At 42.4% G+C, this 19624-nt stretch overlaps 1 protein-coding gene and 1 long non-coding RNA gene across 3 annotated transcripts in view; one reads left to right on the top strand and one right to left on the bottom strand.

The window, feature by feature from the left end:
• The window catches only part of LOC117356834, a 37766-nt gene extending 30270 nt beyond the window's left edge, over nucleotides 1–7496 (bottom strand). The window contains exon 1 of the long non-coding RNA XR_004538721.1: nucleotides 7392–7496. This is a non-coding gene — a long non-coding RNA (uncharacterized LOC117356834). The remainder of the gene's footprint in view (nucleotides 1–7391) is intronic.
• Nucleotides 1–19624, top strand: part of SASH1 (SAM and SH3 domain containing 1) — a 512910-nt gene that overhangs the window by 93945 nt on the left and 399341 nt on the right. The window lies entirely within an intron of this gene.

The following is a 19624-nucleotide window of genomic DNA, read 5'->3' as shown; positions in this document are numbered from 1 at the left end:
CCTCAGGGGGTCCAGAGAAATATGTATTTGAAGAAACGAAAGCCAAAGTGGAAATGAAACAAATGTACAGGAAAATCTGGTTCCTGTGTTCAAATTCAAAACAAAGCTAACTTAGGCAGCCACTGTGGCAAGAGAGAATTGTCCGGTGCAAAACTGTAGACAAAGTGCTGAGAAACTGTCACTAATCTGGCTTTTCTCTTCCAGGAATGCGTCAACATAACTGACTGACTCTGAACAGCTAAAATGTGTTTGATTTTGGTTTTTTTTTTAAATTGAACTTTATTAGCAGCGGTGAAATACAAACACAGTAAAAGTACTCTCAAGACATAACAATTCCCCTCCCTTTTCTTCCCTTTTGCTCCATACCTTTCGTAATCAAGTCTTTGTTTTGACCTCACCCCCCCCTATTTTCATTTAGATTTTTTATTTTCTCCCTTTTCTAGATATAACTTTCTTTATTATTTTTTTATTTTTATTTTTTTATTATTGTAAACCGACCAGATACTTGTAATGGTCGGTATATCAAAATATTAATAAACTTGAAACTTGAAAAAAAAGAAACATAGTGGGTAGAGGAATACAAGGTTCACTAGTATGTTCCATATTAGCGCTCAATCAGTAGTGGATTACTTTCTGTATTATTTATTTCTTAGTCTATTGTTCTGTTGTTTTTTTATGTGAGTGCTCCCTGAGAGTTCATGGTAGTGACATAGTTTTTCTTCTCTTTCGGTTTCTCTTTTTTTGAGATTTGAGGGGTTTGATTTGTGTGCTGCATGCATGAATAAACTTCTGACATCCCGTGGAGTCTGTCAGGCAGCACACTCATACAAAGAATTACAGAAAAATAGGCAAGGTGGGTCTGAGGTCCTCTAGGCTGCTCCCTGCCTCCAGGCAGAATCCACTTCACCTGTAGCGTTCCAGACATACACCTGCCTAAACCTGTTCTAAGTAGCTCCAAAGACAAACAGTGTGATGCTTCTCTAAATTTGGCACACTGCTCTCTGACAATAATTGATTTAACTTTGTGACCCTGTTAAGATGTCATACTGTTTTTGGTGTCTAACAAGCTTTTCTCTTTCTATTAATTTCTTCAGCTTTGTTGTTTAATTCCGAGATACCAAGTCTCACATATGACACGTGCCTTTACAGGCTCACATGCCAAGCACCCCTCTTCACATGCATTCAAGGGTTCAGGAACTTGCCTTCTCTTTCATGGTCAGGCATCTCTTTCTTTTAGATCCTACAGTGACAGCAATTCATAAACACTGCCTTCAGTCAGCCCCAGAGCCTGCCGTCTGACATGTCCTGTCTCACAAGAAACAGGAAGTTGCATCAGAGGGCAAGCTTTGGGATCTGCTGCAAACAGCATGTGTGAATTGCTGCCATTGACTTCTAGAAGTTCAAAACAAGTTTTAAGGTGGGGGAGGGTTTGCAAGACAGGGAGAGATACCAAATTGAGGGTGGTGGTAGGGGAGGAAGGGGGAAGGATGCTTGACTGTAGATGGAGGGAGAGATGCTGCATAATGGGAAGATGGGAGGGAATAGAGAGGGAGAGTTGTTGAGCCCAGAGCAGGAAGGAAGAAGGGAGAGATGTTGCACAGTGGGAGGAAGGGAAGGAAAAGAGAGGGAGAGATGGCTGGACCACTGGATGGAGGGGAGTTGCAAGACTGTGGAGTAGAGAAGTGGGGAACTGTATTTGATTCCTCTTGTGGCTCCTTGTGATCCTGGGGAAGTCACTTTACCCTACGTTACCCTAGGTCCCCCCCAAAAAAAGAAAGAAAAAAACCATTGTGATAGCCAGGGTGTCCCAACACACTGGTATGTTGCAAGGACCCAGGAGGTATGTCACAAGGCTGGCCCAAGCAGGGCAGTAGCTCTGAGAAGGTGGTAGGGGCAGGAAGTGCAGCAGCAGGAGACACAGCCACACAAACCCCAACAGTCTCTCTTAATATGTTGTGATCGCTGCCCACTCCTCAGGTTGCAGCATCAGGTTGCGTTTAATATTCTTTTATTTCAGAAATCAGAATAAGTACCACATGCTGCCGCAACCTGAGGAAGGAGCACAACTCACAACAGGGAGATGCAGAGATTTGTGTGATCACATCTCCTGCTGCATTGGAGAGGTGAGATGCTGCACTTTAGAAGGTGAAAGGGAGTGTGTGGGGAGATGCTGAACTGTAGTGAAGAAAGGGGAGAGGAGAGATGCTGCGCGAGATGTTGCATTGTAGGGGAGGGGGAAAAGGGAGATGTCAGACTGAGGAGTGGGGAAGGAAAGAGCTGTGACAGGGATATGCTGGGGTGAGGGCAGTGACTTAGCTATGACTGAAAGGCCCTGAGCAGAAAAATTAAAGATTGCCCCCTTCCCCATAACACCATATCTCCCCAAGGATAGTGGGAAACCAGGGGAGGGGGATTGTAGTTGGGGCAATCCCTTCAAAGCTCCAGTAGACAACTCTGCAAAAAGCATACACATTCCAGACCTTCTGTCATAGTAATAGAAACTGAAATGCAAGATATCAGAGATGCACATTTCCTAAAGCTGACGTATTACATTTAATACTTTAAGAAAAAATACTTTTTTTCTTCCTTTGTTGTTTCTCTTGTTTGCTTTTCTTAGTTTATTCTCAACTCTTTCCAGGGTCTCCCATTGTTTTGTTATTTCTTCTCTCTCAACATCCATTATCCATCCTATCCCTATCCCTTCTTATGTTCAGCACCTGCCCTCATGTCCCTATCCCTCCCCTGTGTCCAGCATCTTTTCTCTGTTTCCTGCCTCTCGGCTTATCCAACTTGCTGCTTCTCTCTTTCCCCCTCTAACCAGCATCACTCCCTTTCTCTCCCCTTCCTTCCACTGATTCAGTGTGTTTCCTTCAGGTTCCTGTATCTCTCTCTCTCTCTCTTCCTTCCCGTCCCTTATGGATGACTGAATTTAGACTAAAGCTTAATTCAGAAAAAATGAAATTTTTTTGTAGCTTCACCTCACCCGTTTGATACTAAAAACATCAGTATGTATCAATAAACTTAGCTATCATATTCAATTTACTATGAAGGTTCTGGGTATAATACTGGACCAGGGTTTAACTATGAAGGACCAGGTGGACTCTTTGGTTAGAAAGGGTTTCTTTATTCTTTGGAAGCTTTGGTCCATTAGAGTGTATTTTGATGTTTCATCATTTAGAATTTTGGTACAATCTCTTATATTAAGTCAACTTGATTACTGCAATATTGCCTACTTAGCAGTTTCTCAGAAGAATATGCAAAGATTGTAAATGGTGCAAAATGCAGCGGTCAGGTTAATTTTCAGGTTGAAGAAATACGATCATGTAACTCCTTCTTATTGAATGCTGTACTGGTTGCCAATGGAGGCGCGTGTGAAGTTTAAGTTTGGTTGTTTTTGTTTTAAGGTTTTATTTGGTTTAGCTCCTAAATATAACTGAGCTTTTCTCTTTTGCAACTAACAGACATAAGAGAAGCTCACACCTGAATTTTGTTTTTCCGCTGGTTAGAAGATATAAACTTAAAAAAACATCATCATTATCTTTTTTCATATCAGGCAGCATTATGGGGCAAAGATCTAGAACAATTGCTTCTGCTTACTGATATTTATGGGGAATTTAGGAGACATCTAAAAACATATCTGTTTTGAAGTACTTAGCTGATTTGTAGCATTTTATCATGCAGTAATCAGATCTTTGTAGAGTTTTTTAGTTATTAGCTTTTATCTTTTTAGTTTTATTCAATTTGTTGAATTTTTAACTATTGTAAACCGCATAGAACTTTACGGCCTTGCGGTATATAAACTGTTATTATTATTACCCTAGGTTCTAGAGCACCTCTCTCCATTCTATCCAGTCACCATCTTCAGTCCAGCAACATCTCTCACCTTTTCTTTCTCAGATCTTGCTCTCTTACCTCCGTCTCAATCCCAGCATCACACAGGACCCATCATCTTTACCCCTCTTGCCTCTCCCCTAGCAGGTCTAGTATCCCTTTCTTCCTCTGCTCTCCCCTCCTCCCAGCAGAGCCCAACATCTCTCTAACCCCCCTCCTCCCTCTGGGGACTTCAAAAACCCAGCAGGCAGCTGACAGAGGCAGTAAGGTAAACAACTTCCAGCTTGTGCTGTCAGGGCCTTGCTACTGTCACATCTTGGCCACAAGAAGTAACATCAGTGAGGCAGGATGCTTGAAATAAATTTGCATGCACTGCATCCATTCTATGTAAATCTATCTCATGCTTATTGTAGATGTCTTGGAGAACCTGACTGGGTTGAGAAACCCTGATCAAACGGGATATGATTATTCTTACGGAATTATCTAGTTGCACAGCAGGTGACATGCTAGAAATGGCATTCAGCTAAGAAAGCTCTTCACACCTCAGCGTATACTAAAGGAAGGGGGTGCAGCCTTACTCCTGTCTTTCATACCACCTGTCACCATTCTGACTTCCCAGTCATCATTCTGTGAATGCAATTTAACAGGAACTGTTGTGAGCTGTTGCCCTGCCAGACCTGGTCGGTGATTTAGAGGCTGAATTTTGTTACAGGGCAGAGAAGCATCATTTGTGAAAAAGCTCTTTTCAGCAAGGGCAAAATGAAAAATGTCAGGGAGTTAAAGCTGGAGGCCTCGAAACTCAGGAGAAAGGACATTCATAAATTTAATACTGAAGAGAAGCTTAATGGAAAATAGTCTCTGTTTCCTCCAGATAACATTTTTTTGTAGCTTCTCATAGTCCATTTGACTCATGCTCAGTAAGTAAGGAAATGGAAGATAGTTGGGAGATATATGTAATTCTAATTTATGACTCGAGCAGGAGTATGAGGTCCCCTAGGCAAACCTTCAGCCTTATACCCCTCCACCTCCCCCCCAGCCTCGTTTTGCTAATTAAACTCAACAACTATGATCATCTCAGTACCACCCAACCCGCAACAATCCTGTAAAACATATAAGTGGATGTCATACAAAGTAAAGGTTAATATTTAAAAGAATGTGTATGTAATGGGCATGGTTTATTAATTTATTTTATAATCCACCTGAACCAAGATGAAGTATAGCAATTACAGGAACAAACAAAAACCAACTGCAGATGTGTACAAGATGCAGGCAGAATTTATTGTGACAAATATAAATTTATAAAAACCTTTTTCCCAACACGGTCCGTGTTTCGGACAAACCTTCGTCAGGGGTTCTATTGAGTACAAATGCAATACAAAAGTTTATTAATTAAATTATAAAAACAATATAAAATATCATATATATGGACAGAAGGATGTTGTTGTGTCATGCTAGAGAAACAAGTGTGCGCAAAGCATGCAATCACAAAACTGCATGCATGAAGATAAGTGAAAAACAAACATTTGTGATAGAAAACACAGATATCTTCACAAAAACAAACAAAACACATAGATGGCATAGGAAAGACATGTACAGATGGAACAAAAAAATTATCCAAAGAGCTAAGAAAGAAATTACATTACATACGTACCAATATGCAAAAAGGTTTGAAAAATATGCCACAAAAAATATGGAATAAAAAATCATAAACCTAAAATAAAGGCACAATGTTGTATGAAACAAAATAAACAATGACAAATATATAAAATATTGTTTGTCAAAAATTGGTAAAAGCAAAATGTACATAAACATCACATAGATACTGCATTAATAGATACATTGATGTTAATTGTGATTGTCTAGATGCCTCCTCATGACGTTTTTTAATTTGGCCAGCAGTGTTTTTCTTTCCATGGTCTAGTCTGACGTTTTTACTCTCTGCACTCCTCGTTATGACTTTCATACTTTCACACCGTTTTTTATGTACCTCTGAGCTGTAATCGGTTGGGTTACATCCCCTTCTTTTCCAATTTATAAGTTGCACAATTATGCTTGTTTTTAGAGTTCAGGTTGATGCGGTTTATATGGCCCATATCTGTATCATAAAATAAGCTTCAACAAACGTTCTGAACATTTAGTTTACAAATAATATGACTTTAAAGGTAGAGCCTATTCACAGTGCATTGCTTTTTAAGGTTTTCTCATAAGTTACGTTAGCTTGATTTTCATGCTATGCAATTTTTTTACTATCAGATTCATTTTTCATATTGTGGTTGTTTTATGGTCCATTTTTTATTTAAGCATTTATTTGCACTGTAGTCTTCAAGAATTTTATCTTTTCTAAGCAAATTGTATGCATACCTTTTATATTTATTTTTTTATGATTAACATCAATGGTCACGGTGTATCTATTAATGCAGTATCTATGTGATGTTTATGTACATTTTGCTTTTACCAATTTTTGACAAACAATATTTCATATATTTGTCATTGTTTATTTTGTTTCATACAACATTGTGCCTTTATTTTAGGTTTATGATTTTTTATTCCATATTTTTTGTGGCATATTTTTCAAACCTTTTTGCATATTGGTACGTATCTTATCTCCTTTCTTTCTTAGCTCTTTGGATAATTTTTTTGTTCCATCTGTACATGTCTTTCCTATGCCATCTATGTGTTTTGTTTGTTTTTGTGAAGATATCTGTGTTTTCTATCACAAATGTTTGTTTTTCACTTATCTTCATGCATGCAGTTTTGTGATTGCATGCTTTGCGCACACTTGTTTCTCTAGCATGACACAACAACATCCTTCTGTCCATATATATGATATTTTATATTGTTTTTATAATTTAATTAATAAACTTTTGTATTGCATTTGTACTCAATAGGACCCCTGACGAAGGTTTGTCCGAAACACGGACCGTGTCGGGTCCCTTGTTTGGGAAAAAGGTTTTTATAAATTTATATTTGTCACAATAAATTCTGCCAGCATCTTGTACACATCTGCAGTTGGTTTTTGTTTGTTCCTGGTTGGTTTTTTCTGCAGATAAGGTTGGACCTCTCCTTCCTCTTTTGTATAGCAATTACATACATAATAATCATATCAACATACTTACAAATTAATTGGTAACAAACAAGACATACTATGGGGCTCATTTTCAAGAGAAAAACATCCAAAAAATGGCATAAAGGGGCATTTTTTTTTTTTTTTGCCAAACCTTCCAAATCACTATTTTCGAAACCCATTTTGTAGATGGTTTTCTGTGCTTCCATGTGCAGTACATTTAAATCTCAAGGAGGTGTGTTGTCGGAGTGGTTTGTGTAGGACTAGGCTGGGTTTATGAACAGAACATTTTTCTGTAATAATGGAACATTGTAGAAAATAACCAGAAGACAATTTGGACGTTTGAAACTAGGCCTGTTTCGATAATGAACAAGTGCCAAGGAGATGACCAAACTGGCCACTGGAGGGATGAAGGCATGACACCATCAAGCTCCCTCCAGTGGTCACTGACTTCCTCTCACCCCGCAAAGATGTGAATGAAACAGTATGTACCGACCTGTATGACAGCTTCAGATGTTATGTTCAGTCCTATTAGAGCAGCAGTCAGGTTCCTGAAGTAGTCTATTGGTCAGTGGACTATAGAGATGGGGGATCCAGACCTATATCAAGTAATTTTATATCATTTTCATTCTATTCATTCATAGAAATTAAAGTCTAAATAATGCCAGTCACATAACAAAACATGATTTTACAAAAATAATTCCCTGCACAATCAAGCCTGCAAGGATTACTAGATGACTTTCAGCAGCTCCCCTCCCTCCCTCCCCCTTACCTTCGTGGCCAAGTCAAAATGATATACCAACAATAAAATTTTAAAAACACAAAGCACACTATACGCAGAGAAAATGTTAATTATCATTTATATTCCACGGGTTTTCAAAGAGGTCAAGGCAGATGACTTTATGCAATGTCACCTCAGTAACAACTATACAAAAATAGACAAATATACCCCCTCCCTTTTTACTAAACCACGATAGCGTTTTTTAGTGCAGAGAGCTGCGCTGAATGCCCCACACTGCTCTCGATGTTCATAGGCTCCCTGTGCTAAAAAACGCTATTGCGGTTTAGTAAAAGGGGGCCATAGTGCAAAATATAGACAGCATATATAAATTCTCAAAATGGACACATTTTGATCACTAAATTGAAAATAAAATCATTTTTCCTACCTTTGGTAATTTCACCAGTCTCTGGTAATTTCATCTATTCTTCTGACTGTATATCCAATATTTCTTCCCTTCTTTCAGCCTCCTGTATGCTTCCTCTCCTCCAGACCTCATTCCCTCCCCCAACTTTTTCTTTGTTTCATCCTGCCCCCTTTTTTCTTTCTCTCTCCATGCCCCCTTTCTTTCTGTATGTCTGTCTTTCTCTCTCTCTCTGTGCCCCATTTCTCTCTTTCTTTCTTTCACTCTTCCCCCTTTCTTTCTGTATGTCTGTCTTTCTCTCTCTCTCCGTGCCCCATTTTTTTCTTTCTTTCTTTGTTTCACCCTGTCCCCTTTCTTTCTTTCTGGCTCCCTGCCCTCCCCCATGCCACCACCATTGGGAAACATGCTGCTGCCACGACTGCCGGGGAAAGACTGCCACTGCTGCCATCAGGAATAGGCCGGCGCCGATTTCTCCCTCCCTGCTTTTCTTCCCTGCGGGGCCGACCAATTCTCGCCACCCAACGTCAATTTTAACATTGGACAGGACGTTCTGGGGCAGCCAGGCAGCAATTGGATGGCCCAGAATGTCCTCGCCACGTCAGAATTGACATCGGGGGGCGAGAGTTTGTTGGCCCCACGGGAAAGAAAAGCAGGGAGGGAGAGCTCAGCGCCAGCTTGTTCCCGATGGTGACAGTGGTAGCCTTTCCCCGGCGGCAGCCTATTCCCCGGTGGATGGCCAGCTGTGCACCCCCTTGGGGCGTGCACCCGGGGTGGACCGCCTCCCTTGGTACGCCACTGTCACTGGGTTAGATTAAGTTCTTATATATAGTTTCTTGGAAGAACCATGCTTTCAGGGGTTTTTTTGAGGGGGGAATTGGATATAACTGGAGGTTGTATGAGTTTTTATGGGAAGTGGGCTCCAGATTTTTGCTTCCTGCAGGTCAAAGAATGCTCTGATAGTTCTTTGAATTTGTGTGGTTGCCAATATGTATTGCTGCCCCTCAGAAACTGCCACCCTAGGCATTTGCTTTATCTTGCCTAATAGTTAAGCCAACTCTGTTCAAATGAGTTATTAGGCACAGGCTACTATACAAGATTTTAAAGCTTTTTCTTCACATTGAGTGGTTTTCTTTGAGTTTGTATGGCTATCAGTATGTATTGCTGTCCCTCAGAAGCTGCCACCCTAGGCAACTGCTTAGTGTTGCCTAATAGTTAAGTCAGCCCTATTCAATTGATTTATTAGACTTTGACTACTATGCAAGATTTTAAAGTATTTCTTCATATTGAGTGATTTTTTCCTCACCACCAGCGCTCTAATAATGATGTGTTGGAAGAGATATATGTGTGTTCTTCCCTGCCTGATGGCAGGACCTTTTGGATTTATTAGGGTAGTTGCCTACCCCTACAGTACCTTTCAATCTCAAGGCAATTTAGCTTTTTAGTGAGAGATGTCAAACAAATGGCTCTAGTGGCATGTACTGATATAAAACAAAACTTTTTAGCCTTTCAGAAGGGGAGAATAGCTGTTGAATATTTTTTCTCTCCTTGGCTCAGGCCTCGGCATTCATCATGAGAAGAGCACCTTCTGCCCTTCTTTGTCGATGTTTCAAGTGCTTTGAATTCCTTCAGGGAGGCACTTGCTATGTAGGAGTTCTTGACAAAGGCCAGAGAGGCCAGTCAGGTATATAGTACCTGACAAAAAACAACAGTCAAAGCAAAACAACAGATCCTGACAGCCACGCAAACTCAAACTTTACTGCAAGCATAGTAGGCAATTTTCAAAAAGTTCGTTTACCTGAGTAAGTGGCTTTTGGACATTGCTTTCATTATGACTTAATGTATGCCTAAATAATTTTTAAAAGCATGTTTTCCAATCGTGTGGTTGTTTCTTCAAGGGCCCGCTGCTAGCGTTCAAATCCTTACACAACATGGTGCCAGGCTACATGACAACCAAGTTTTCTCTCTACGTGCCAAACAGGTCCCTCTGCTCCCAGGATGAAATACAGTGTTCCCCCGGTCGTTCGCGGTCGGCGGTTCGCGATCCCGGTCATTCGCGGTATTTTCTGACCGCGAACCGCCGACAAGGAGAGGACAGCTGGAGAGGCAGGAGAGAGCAGCCAGAGTGCCGGCAAGTGCAGGAAATCACTCGGTGTGTGCTTTGACCGCCTCTTCCTGCACTAAGTCGGGCCTTACCAATCAGAAGCTGTTTTGACACGCAGCTCCTGATTGGTAAGGCCCGAATTTAGTGCAGGAAGAGACGGTCAAAGCACACAGCGAGTGGCCCCACTATGCATCTTGAATATTCTAGTAAAGTTCTGGGCGTCATCATTGACTCTACACTTTCCTTCAACGACCACCTCAACTCCCTAGTAAAAAAATGTTTCTTCAGCCTTCACATGCTGAGAAAAGTGAGATCCTGTTTCCACCAAAAACACTTTGCCGTCCTTGTCCAATCCACCATCCTTTCCAGACTGGACTACTGCAACTCTATCTACCTTAGCCTAACAAAGAAAAACCTTCAAAGACTCCAGCGGATTCAGAATACTGCTGCTAAGCTTATCTTCGCAAAAAGCAAATTTGACCACGTCTCACCGCTTTTATCCAAGCTCCACTGGCTTCCGATTATCTCCAGAGTCCACTTCAAATGTGCCTGCCTCACTTTCAAGATCCTACACGGTATTCTCCCTCCCTTCATTCCTCTTTCTTGAAACTCCTCTAACCCCAATTCTGCCAGATCCACCCAAAACCTGAAACTTTCCTTTCCCTCTCTAAAAGGTGTTTCACTTGTAGGAAAACTAGTTTCTTCCCTTCCTTTCAGAATCACTCAGCTCTGGAACAACCTTACCTCCCCTCTTAGGAATCTGAGCTCCCTCCAACTCTTCCGTAAACATCTGAAAACCTGGTTATTCTCAAAAATGTAACTCCTCCTCCCTCTCTGGTTATTCTAGTCCTCTAAATTTTCTCTTCATTTTGCCTCTTCCCTCCACTGGAGTTCCTTTCTACCCTAACTCTTGTTAACCGTGTCGAGCTTTACGAATGTAGAGATGATGTGGTATACAAACCTAAGGTTTAGATTAGATTAGATTAGAAATGCCTTCACCGGATCAGACCTTAGGTCCATCTAGTCTGGCGACCCGCACACGCAGAGGCTAAGCTAGGTGTTCCCTGATGAAGACCTTGTTTACCCGTATCCTCAATGTGATTTGCAAGAAGGTGTGCATCCAATTTGCCCTTGAATCCTAGAATGGTGGTCTCCGTCACAACCTCCTCTGGGAGAGCATTCTAAGCGTCCACCACTCGCTGTGTGAAAAAGAACTTCCTGACATTTGTTCTGGGCCTGTTGCCCCTTAGTTTCAGTCCATGACCTCTTGTCCGAGTCACGTTTGACAATGTGAATAACGATGTTTCTTGCTCATCCAGGTCTTTATTTCAGTTAAGCAAGTCTGGAGATTATTGATTTGTGTGTCTTGGTGTTGGCCTAGGGGGAAATAGAGTTGTAAGTTGTCTGCGAAAGAGTGGATTCTGATTCGGTGTTTTTCCGCTATGTCCAGCTGTTTCACCAGCTGCCAATTAAAGGGTTAACTGTGCATACTGTAACAGATAAAGACCCAACTATAAAAAAAGAGGAAGCTTTTAAAGCACCTTCAAAAGGGGATTACCTTGACTCTTAATTGGGAATGGAGCTGCACGTCTTCATCAGTCAGCAGCACTGCCACAATGCACACAAAATAGTTCTATAATGAAGCCTGTGCACTTATGTGAACTTTGCATGTGTAAGTGCACTTTGCATTATTTTGTATATTGAATATCTGCCCCTATATATTCTTACATAATTAATTCGATAGGTAAACCAAATCTTTAGACTCCCTCTTTTCAGTACAAAGTTTCTGTAATTCCGGATGGGATATTTTTTATCCTATCTCTTCATTTTGAATATGAGGAAACTGGCTAGGGCCAGTGTTGACCCCAATGAGTCATTATTTCAGTGTTTATCAATCTGAATGTAGACCCTTGGATTCTATAACTAGTATGCAAATTTACATGTGCATATTTATGCACTATGCTGAGATGCACTTGCATCTAAATTGGCCAGTGAGACAATTAGAGCCAATAATTGGATGCTAACAACCAATTACTGGCATTAATTTGACAGATTTTGGGTTTTTTTTTCATGTGCATCTTCATTGACTTTCCATCCGTTTCTAAATACAGTTCAAACTTCTCTTGCTGATCTACAGATGCATTCACTCAGCTGCTGCTCTTTATCTCTCTTCACTTACAGTTATACAATTATTTTATTTGATATACTGCAATTTTTAACAACAACAAAAAAAGTTAAGCTGAAGCAGTTTACAAGAATAAAAACAATGGGCAAAAGTAAAAAATTGATAAGGACAGACAAGGTAGGGAGATCAAGACTAGTTAACAAACTGGACACAAATAGGCGGACAAGGGCGGAAGGGTTTACAATATAATCGGGAAAAGAACAAGCAGGAAAATAACAAAAGCTGAAGTGATGAGAGAGAGAAAAAAAAGAAAAGGAACAGAAGAAGTAACGTAAATGTCAGTTGAAGTAAAAATAAAAAAGAGAAACTATAAGGAACTTGTGTCAAATGGCATTTTAAATCAGTAGGCTTTTAATTGTGATTTGAAGGACTTGAGAGATTTTTCTGATCTTACGTATAATGGTAGAGAGTTCCAAAGTGTAGGAGTCATAACTGAAAAGCTAGAATCCTAGTTAATATCCAGAAATATCTGTGTGAAATGATAGAGAGATTTAAATACCTAGGTAATGTAAATGTGTATGAATCGAGTCTCTTTCATTTGAAAGGAAACTGCAATAAGAGGGCATAGGATGAAGTTTAAAGGTGATAGGCTCCGGAATAATCTAAGGCAATACTTTTTCACAGAAAGGGTGGTAGATGCATGGAACAGTCTTCCGGAAGAGGTAGTGGAGATAGAGACTGTGTCTGAATTCAAAAGGTCCAGGGATAGGCACATGGGATCTCTCGGAGAGAGAAAGAGAAAATGGTTACTGCAGAGGGGCCATTTGGCCTTTATCTGCCATCATGTTTCTATGAAAGAAGGCAAAGACAGCAGGTGTTGATGGAAAGAGCAAAAATACCTTTTGGGTAAATAAGGGATTGAATAATTAGACCAGAATAGGGGGAGCCCAGAAGACTGGATCTGAAAAGTAAGGATGTTATATTTGAATGGTATTTTGTAATTAATTAATCAGAAGCATGTGTTCGGATTTCAGTAAAGGAGTAATATGATCATATTTTGAACAACAATAGAGGAGCTGGAGTGCTGTATTTTGTACAAGCTGAAGATAACGAAGTTGGTACTGAAGGAGTCCAATTAATAAAGAATTACAGTAATCCAGCCTGGAAATAACCAAAGAGTGTAAGAGAATCCGTAATGAGTTGCGCCTTGATCCGAGAGAACAAAGCTGTTGAAGCTTTAAGAAGGAAGAGGAAACTACACTAGATATATGTAAATGAGGTATCAAACGTGACACCTAGGATCTTATTTGATGACGAGTACAGCAGAGGAGTTCCTTTCAAACTAAAACTTGGAAGGTTCGGTATGCATTTAGTTGAAGAGAAGATCATAGTTGATGATTTCTGTGAATTAATTTTTAATCTGTTCAAAGATAACCAGTCAACAATTTCATCTAGTGTTTTTGAAGATGAAGGAAAAGTCATTAGAATTATTTTGTTCCCCCTCCCCGCAAGCTCCGCTCAGCTGATGGGTCCCTCCTATCTGTGCCCTTCTCCTCCTCTGCCAACTCCAGACTCTGTCCCTTCTATCTTGCTGCATCATATACTTGGAACAAACTGCCCAAATCCCTATGGTGGGCTCTGTCTCTGGCAGTGTTCAAGTCCAAGTTAAAAGCCTACCTCTTGAAGACTGCTTTCAATTCCTAACTCCTCTTGCCTTGGCTTCTGCATCCTCAACTCCTAACTCCTCTTGCCTTGGCTTCTGCATCCTTAACCCTATATGTCATGTCTGTCTGTCCAAGTTAGATTGTAATCTCTTCTGAGCAGGGACCATTTCTTAAATGTTACAATGCACAGCGCTGCATATGCCTTTCAGCACTATGTAAGTGATAAATAGTAGTAATAGTACGATGCTATTTTATAAAGATCCATGTGCAAATCAGCACACAAGTCAAAAGGGGGTGTGGTCGGGTCAGAGGCATTCACTAAAGATGCACGCAGCATTACTGAATACTGGGGATCCACACATAAGAACATAAAAATTGCCGCTATTGGGTCTGACCAGTGGCTCATCGTGCCCAGCAGTCCGCTCACTTGGCGGCGTTCTGGTCAAAGACCAGCGCCCTAACTGAGACTAGCCCTACCTGCGTACGTTCTGGTTCAACAGGAACTTGTCTAACTTGTGCGCCAGGATTTTTACCAGGTTTCAGTTGGTGTAAATCCTGACACCTCAACTTTGGTGCAGAAATTGGCTCCAAGCACTATTTTATAAATGGCGCACAACTCCAGCGGTACCGACTTCAAGAAAAAAGTCGATTTCTAATGGTGGAACTGTCTCTTGTATATATGCATGTTTTCACACCGTTTGATCCCTGATGCAGGCGGTTTGCGCCAAAACATGGCCCGTGTCGGGTCCAACAATAAAGTTCTGCTTAATTGCTCCATATTTGGACAGCCTGTTGTGCTTTTGGCTCTTTGGTCCTTAGACGTATTGTGACCTTCGTCTACACTTGCTCAACCCAGAGCCCTTCGTCTACACTTGCTCAACCCAGAGTGTTATTTATAGAATAACATTCCTTGTGGATTTTTTTTTTTTTTGGGGGGGGACATCATTTTTCAGTGCCATTTACTGAATCTACAGCAGACTGTAAACACTCTGAATAGGCGATATTAAATCAAATTCGTCTTTCTTTCCCACAACAATGTGAAAGTATAAGGGGAATATGTATATGAGTTTAGATATATAAACTACTGCTATCCATTCAGTTGTGTCCAACTCTTGGATACTCTGTAGGGCTTCCTCACAATGCTTCCTTGTTTTCCACGGCTTCTTTCAATGGCTTGATGTTCATTCCTGGGTCATTCTTGATGGTATCCAGCCATATATGGATATATAAAATACTCGCAATGAAGTAAAGAAAGCTAAGAATATGACCAAAAGTGGATTTAACAAACTCAAGGAGAAGCAAATGAATATCTTGAAGATTCCAGCTTGTATTAGTGTATTAAAAATTGAGGACATAAGAATTTTTTTTTCTGTAATCTTCGACCTCCCATCCGGTGATTCAGTGCTGTGGGAACCTTGTATCCCTGGGCTTGCAAGCTGCTTTACAGAGGTCAACTCCCTGTGGTTTCCCTTTGAAAATAGTGGGTGGGTGCTGCCAGGAAAGAGTCTTTACCCTATACACTGTACAGGTGCAAAGTAGGCAAAAGAAAGTGGCAGAAAGCAGGCTCAGGGATTTCAAAGCCAAGTCCCCATGCTTACTTTCTCTGACCTGTCCCGGCCTTGCTTCCAGTTTCACCCTTTTTCCCCACAGAGAAAGGTAGACATGCTGTTGGCATGCATCCTGTTACCTGTGACAGTTTGCAGAAGGTCATCTCCACAGAAAAAAACCCAAATTACCAGGGTGAATCTCTTTGGTTCACCCCACAATAAATCTGATTTTCTGTCTCTCTTACTTTTTTCCTCCTGGTCCCCACACCATAAGAGTCATTATCCCAGGACAAGCAGGCAGCATATTCTTGACTGATGGGTGACGGCACCGACGGAGCCCCGGTACGGACAATTTTAGAGTGATTGCACTCTAAGAACTTTAGAAAGTTCTAGCTCGGCCGCACCGCGCACGCGCGAGTGCCTTCCCGCCCGACAGAGGCGCGCGGTCCCTCAGTTTCTTAGTTTCCGCGGAGCTAAGAAGTCGCACGTTTCAACGGCTGTTGAAAACTTTTTCCATTTTTCGCCTTCCCGCTCGCGTAAACGTCTTTAGAAGGTTTATTTCCTTCATTTTATTTTACTTTCTTTCTTAAAAAAAAAAAAAAAAAAAAAACTGATTTAGTTTTCTTTCTTTTTTCGGTTTCGCCCCGGCGGGGCCTACTGCCACTATCGAAGCCTCGGCCTTCGATTTGGCTGAAGCCGTCTTCACATTCATGCCCCCTCAACCCGGGTTTAAAAAGTGCCAGCGGTGTGCACGGCCAATTTCACTGTCTGACCCACATAATTGGTGTCTACAGTGCCTTGGCCCGGACCATCAATCGTCTACCTGCACCCGCTGTGCGACTCTAAAGAAAAGAACTCTTAAAAATAGAGAGATTCAACAAAAACTTCTTTTCGGCACCGAGATGTCCGATACCACTCCGGCACCGACTTCGACTCCGGCTCAGTCGGCACCCACATCGTCGACACCACGCGATACCGCGTCGGTGTCGGCTCCTCCAGGTAAGCCGGCTAAGAAGCCTTCCCCGTTGGAGCGTCCTCCGGTCTCAATAGCAGCGAGCCCAATCCTGCAGACCTCGAGGCGCTCACGGAAGCGCTCCGCTCCAATAGAGGTGAGCCCCTCTACATCGGGTTCCTCATCCTCGGAGCGTAGAGCGGCACCGCAGGTACCGCAAAAGAAAAAGGCGGTACCGGTGCCTTCTCTCGAAGACCGTATTGCTGCTGTTCTAAAATTACAACTTAAAGAACAGTTAGAGCACATTCTGCCTTCACTCCTGGTACCGAGTCTTCCGGTACCAGTCCGGTCTGAGCCGCCGGTACCGACAGTGGATCGTCCTACTTTGTCAACTTCCACTTCGTCGGTACCGGTACAGTCTGTTTCCTCTGTCTCCATGCCGATTCTTGCACCGGAGCCGAGATCCCACCATCAAGCTGTTCAGACTTCGGCACCGGTGCATACAGTCACATCCCCCGGTACCGAGTCAGGCAGGTCAGGGAAATCTCATAGAAAATCCCATCACTTACAGTCTTCCACGCCGGATTCTCGGGACCGGAGCTTCCAAGTTCAAGACCCTGACTTGTGGGGCGACTCAGAAGACCCTCTCCTTTCTGAGGGAGAATGTTCTTCTGGTGAAGAGGACACCTCTGCCTTGGGGCCCTCCTCTAAACCAGAAGTATCTTCTTTTTCTTCCTTTTTAAAGGAAATGTGTGACTCTCTCTCTATTCCTTTGGAGGCTGAGTCACAGAAATCCAAAGCTTTTCTTGATGCTCTGGATTTTGATCAGCCTCCAAAGGAATACCTTAAGTTACCTCTCCATGATATCTTGAGAGAGACGTTCTATAAAAATTTGGAATCTCCCCTCACCATTCCTGGGGCTCCCCGAAAATTAGACTCTCTATACAGAGTCCTTCCTATCCCTGGGTTTGATAAACCCCAGTTACATCATGAGTCCCTTTTGGTCGAATCCACCCTCAAAAAGTCCAAGGGGGCTAGTGTGTATGCTTCTGTCCCTCCTGGCAGAGAGGGAAAGTCTATGGACAAGTTTGGGAAACGACTATACCAAAATGCAATGTTGGCGAATCGATCAGGGAATTATGCATTCCATTTCTCCTTCTACTTAAAGCAGCTTATTCAGAATATCTCTGCTTTTGAGAAATATCTCCCTGATCGGAAAAAGTCGGTTTTTCACCAAACTTGTTCTTCGCTTTTCCAGCTCCGGAAATTCATGGTTAGATCCATTTATGACACCTTCGAGCTGACCTCTAGGGCTACAGCCATCTCAGTGGCAATGAGACGGCTGGCCTGGCTTAGGGTTTCTGAACTCGATGTTAACCATCAGGATCGGCTAGCCAATGCACCTTGCCTAGGGGATGAGTTGTTTGGAGATTCCATGGACTCCACCACTCAAAAGTTATCGGCTCATGAGACTAGATGGGATACACTTCTTAAGTCTAAGAAGCCGCCAACAACCAGACCTTTTCGTCCACAATCCTCCTACCAGCGTAGATTTGTGGCTCGTCCTCTGCCTCAAGCTGCTCCCCAGCAACGACGCCAGAGACAACAAAGGCCGGCTGCTAGACAGCCTCAGCAACAACAACAGGTAAAACCTGCACCAGTGCAAAAGTCTACACAACCCTTTTGACTTAATTCTCCAGAACATAGCCAGTTTTGTTCCTTCTACCCAACTTCCACAACCTATAGGAGGACGCCTTACTTATTTCATAAGCCGTTGGGAACTTATCACGTCAGACCAGTGGGTCCTCAACATCATCCGCCACGGCTACTCTCTCAACTTTCAGTCACTACCTCCTCCAAGTCAACCAAAAGAGTCTGCTTCCAGTCCTCAATTAACCCTTCTTCTCCAAGAGGTTCAATCCCTCCTTCTTCTAAATGCCATAGAAGAAGTTCCCCTAGACCAGCAGGGGCAGGGGTTCTACTCCCGATATTTTTTAGTCCCCAAAAAAACAGGAGATCTCAGACCCATTCTAGATCTCCGCGATCTCAACAAATATTTGGTCAAAGAAAAGTTCAAGATGCTTTCTCTGGCCACTCTTTATCCTCTTCTCAATCAAGGCGACTGGCTATGTTCCCTCGATCTCAAAGAAGCGTACACTCACATACCAGTAAATCTGGCTTCCAGACAGTACCTACGCTTCATGATCAATCATTCTCATTACCAATACAAGGTGCTGCCCTTCGGCCTTGCCTCCTCTCCAAGGGTCTTCACCAAGTGTCTCATTGTGGTAGCGGCATTTCTACGCTCTCATCACTTCCAGGTCTTCCCTTACCTGGACGACTGGTTAATCAAGGCCACATCCGCTCAAGCAGTTCTTCTGGCCACCAACCAAACCATCTTGTTTCTACAAATTCTGGGGTTCGAGATCAATCTACCCAAATCTCATCTCATCCCTACTCAGAGACTTCAATTCATTGGAGCGATCCTGGACACACTCCTCATGAAAGCTTTCCTACCATCCAATCGTCTTCAGACCCTTCAGTCTCTATGTCAACAGGTACTTTCACTGCCTTCCATCTCAGCCAGGCAAATGATGGTACTCTTGGGGCACATGGCGTCTACAGTTCATGTCACGCCCCTCGCACGTCTTCACCTACGCACTCCTCAATGGACCCTTGCTACTCAGTGGTCCCAAGCGACGGATCCTTGCTCACGACACATATCTGTGACATCATCTCTTCGTCAGTCTCTTCAATGGTGGTTGGTATCCTCAAATCTATCCAGAGGTCTTCTGTTCCATCAGCCCCCTCATCACCTGGTTATCACCACCGACGCCTCTCTTTATGCATGGGGAGCTCACTTGAACGAGTTCCAGACTCAAGGTCTTTGGACAGCCCAGGAAAAGAAGCATCAAATCAATTTCCTGGAACTCAGAGCGATGTTTTATGCCCTCAAGGCTTTCCAACATCTTCTCTTTCCTCAGGTCCTCTTGTTGTGCACAGACAATCAAGTTGCGATGTACTACATCAACAAACAGGGTGGGACAGGCTCTCGCCTTCTATGCCAAGAAGCCCAAAAGATCTGGAATTGGGCCATAGATCACCATCTCTTCCTGAAAGCTATCTACATTCAGGGAACACAGAATTCTTTAGCGGACAAACTCAGCAGAATTCTCCAGCCTCACGAGTGGACACTCG

Source organism: Geotrypetes seraphini, chromosome 3 (genome assembly GCF_902459505.1).
Source record: "Geotrypetes seraphini chromosome 3, aGeoSer1.1, whole genome shotgun sequence".
Taxonomy (NCBI): Eukaryota; Metazoa; Chordata; class Amphibia; order Gymnophiona; family Dermophiidae; genus Geotrypetes; species Geotrypetes seraphini.
Note: the sequence above shows the minus strand (reverse complement) of the source record. Positions and strands in the feature narration are given on the sequence as shown.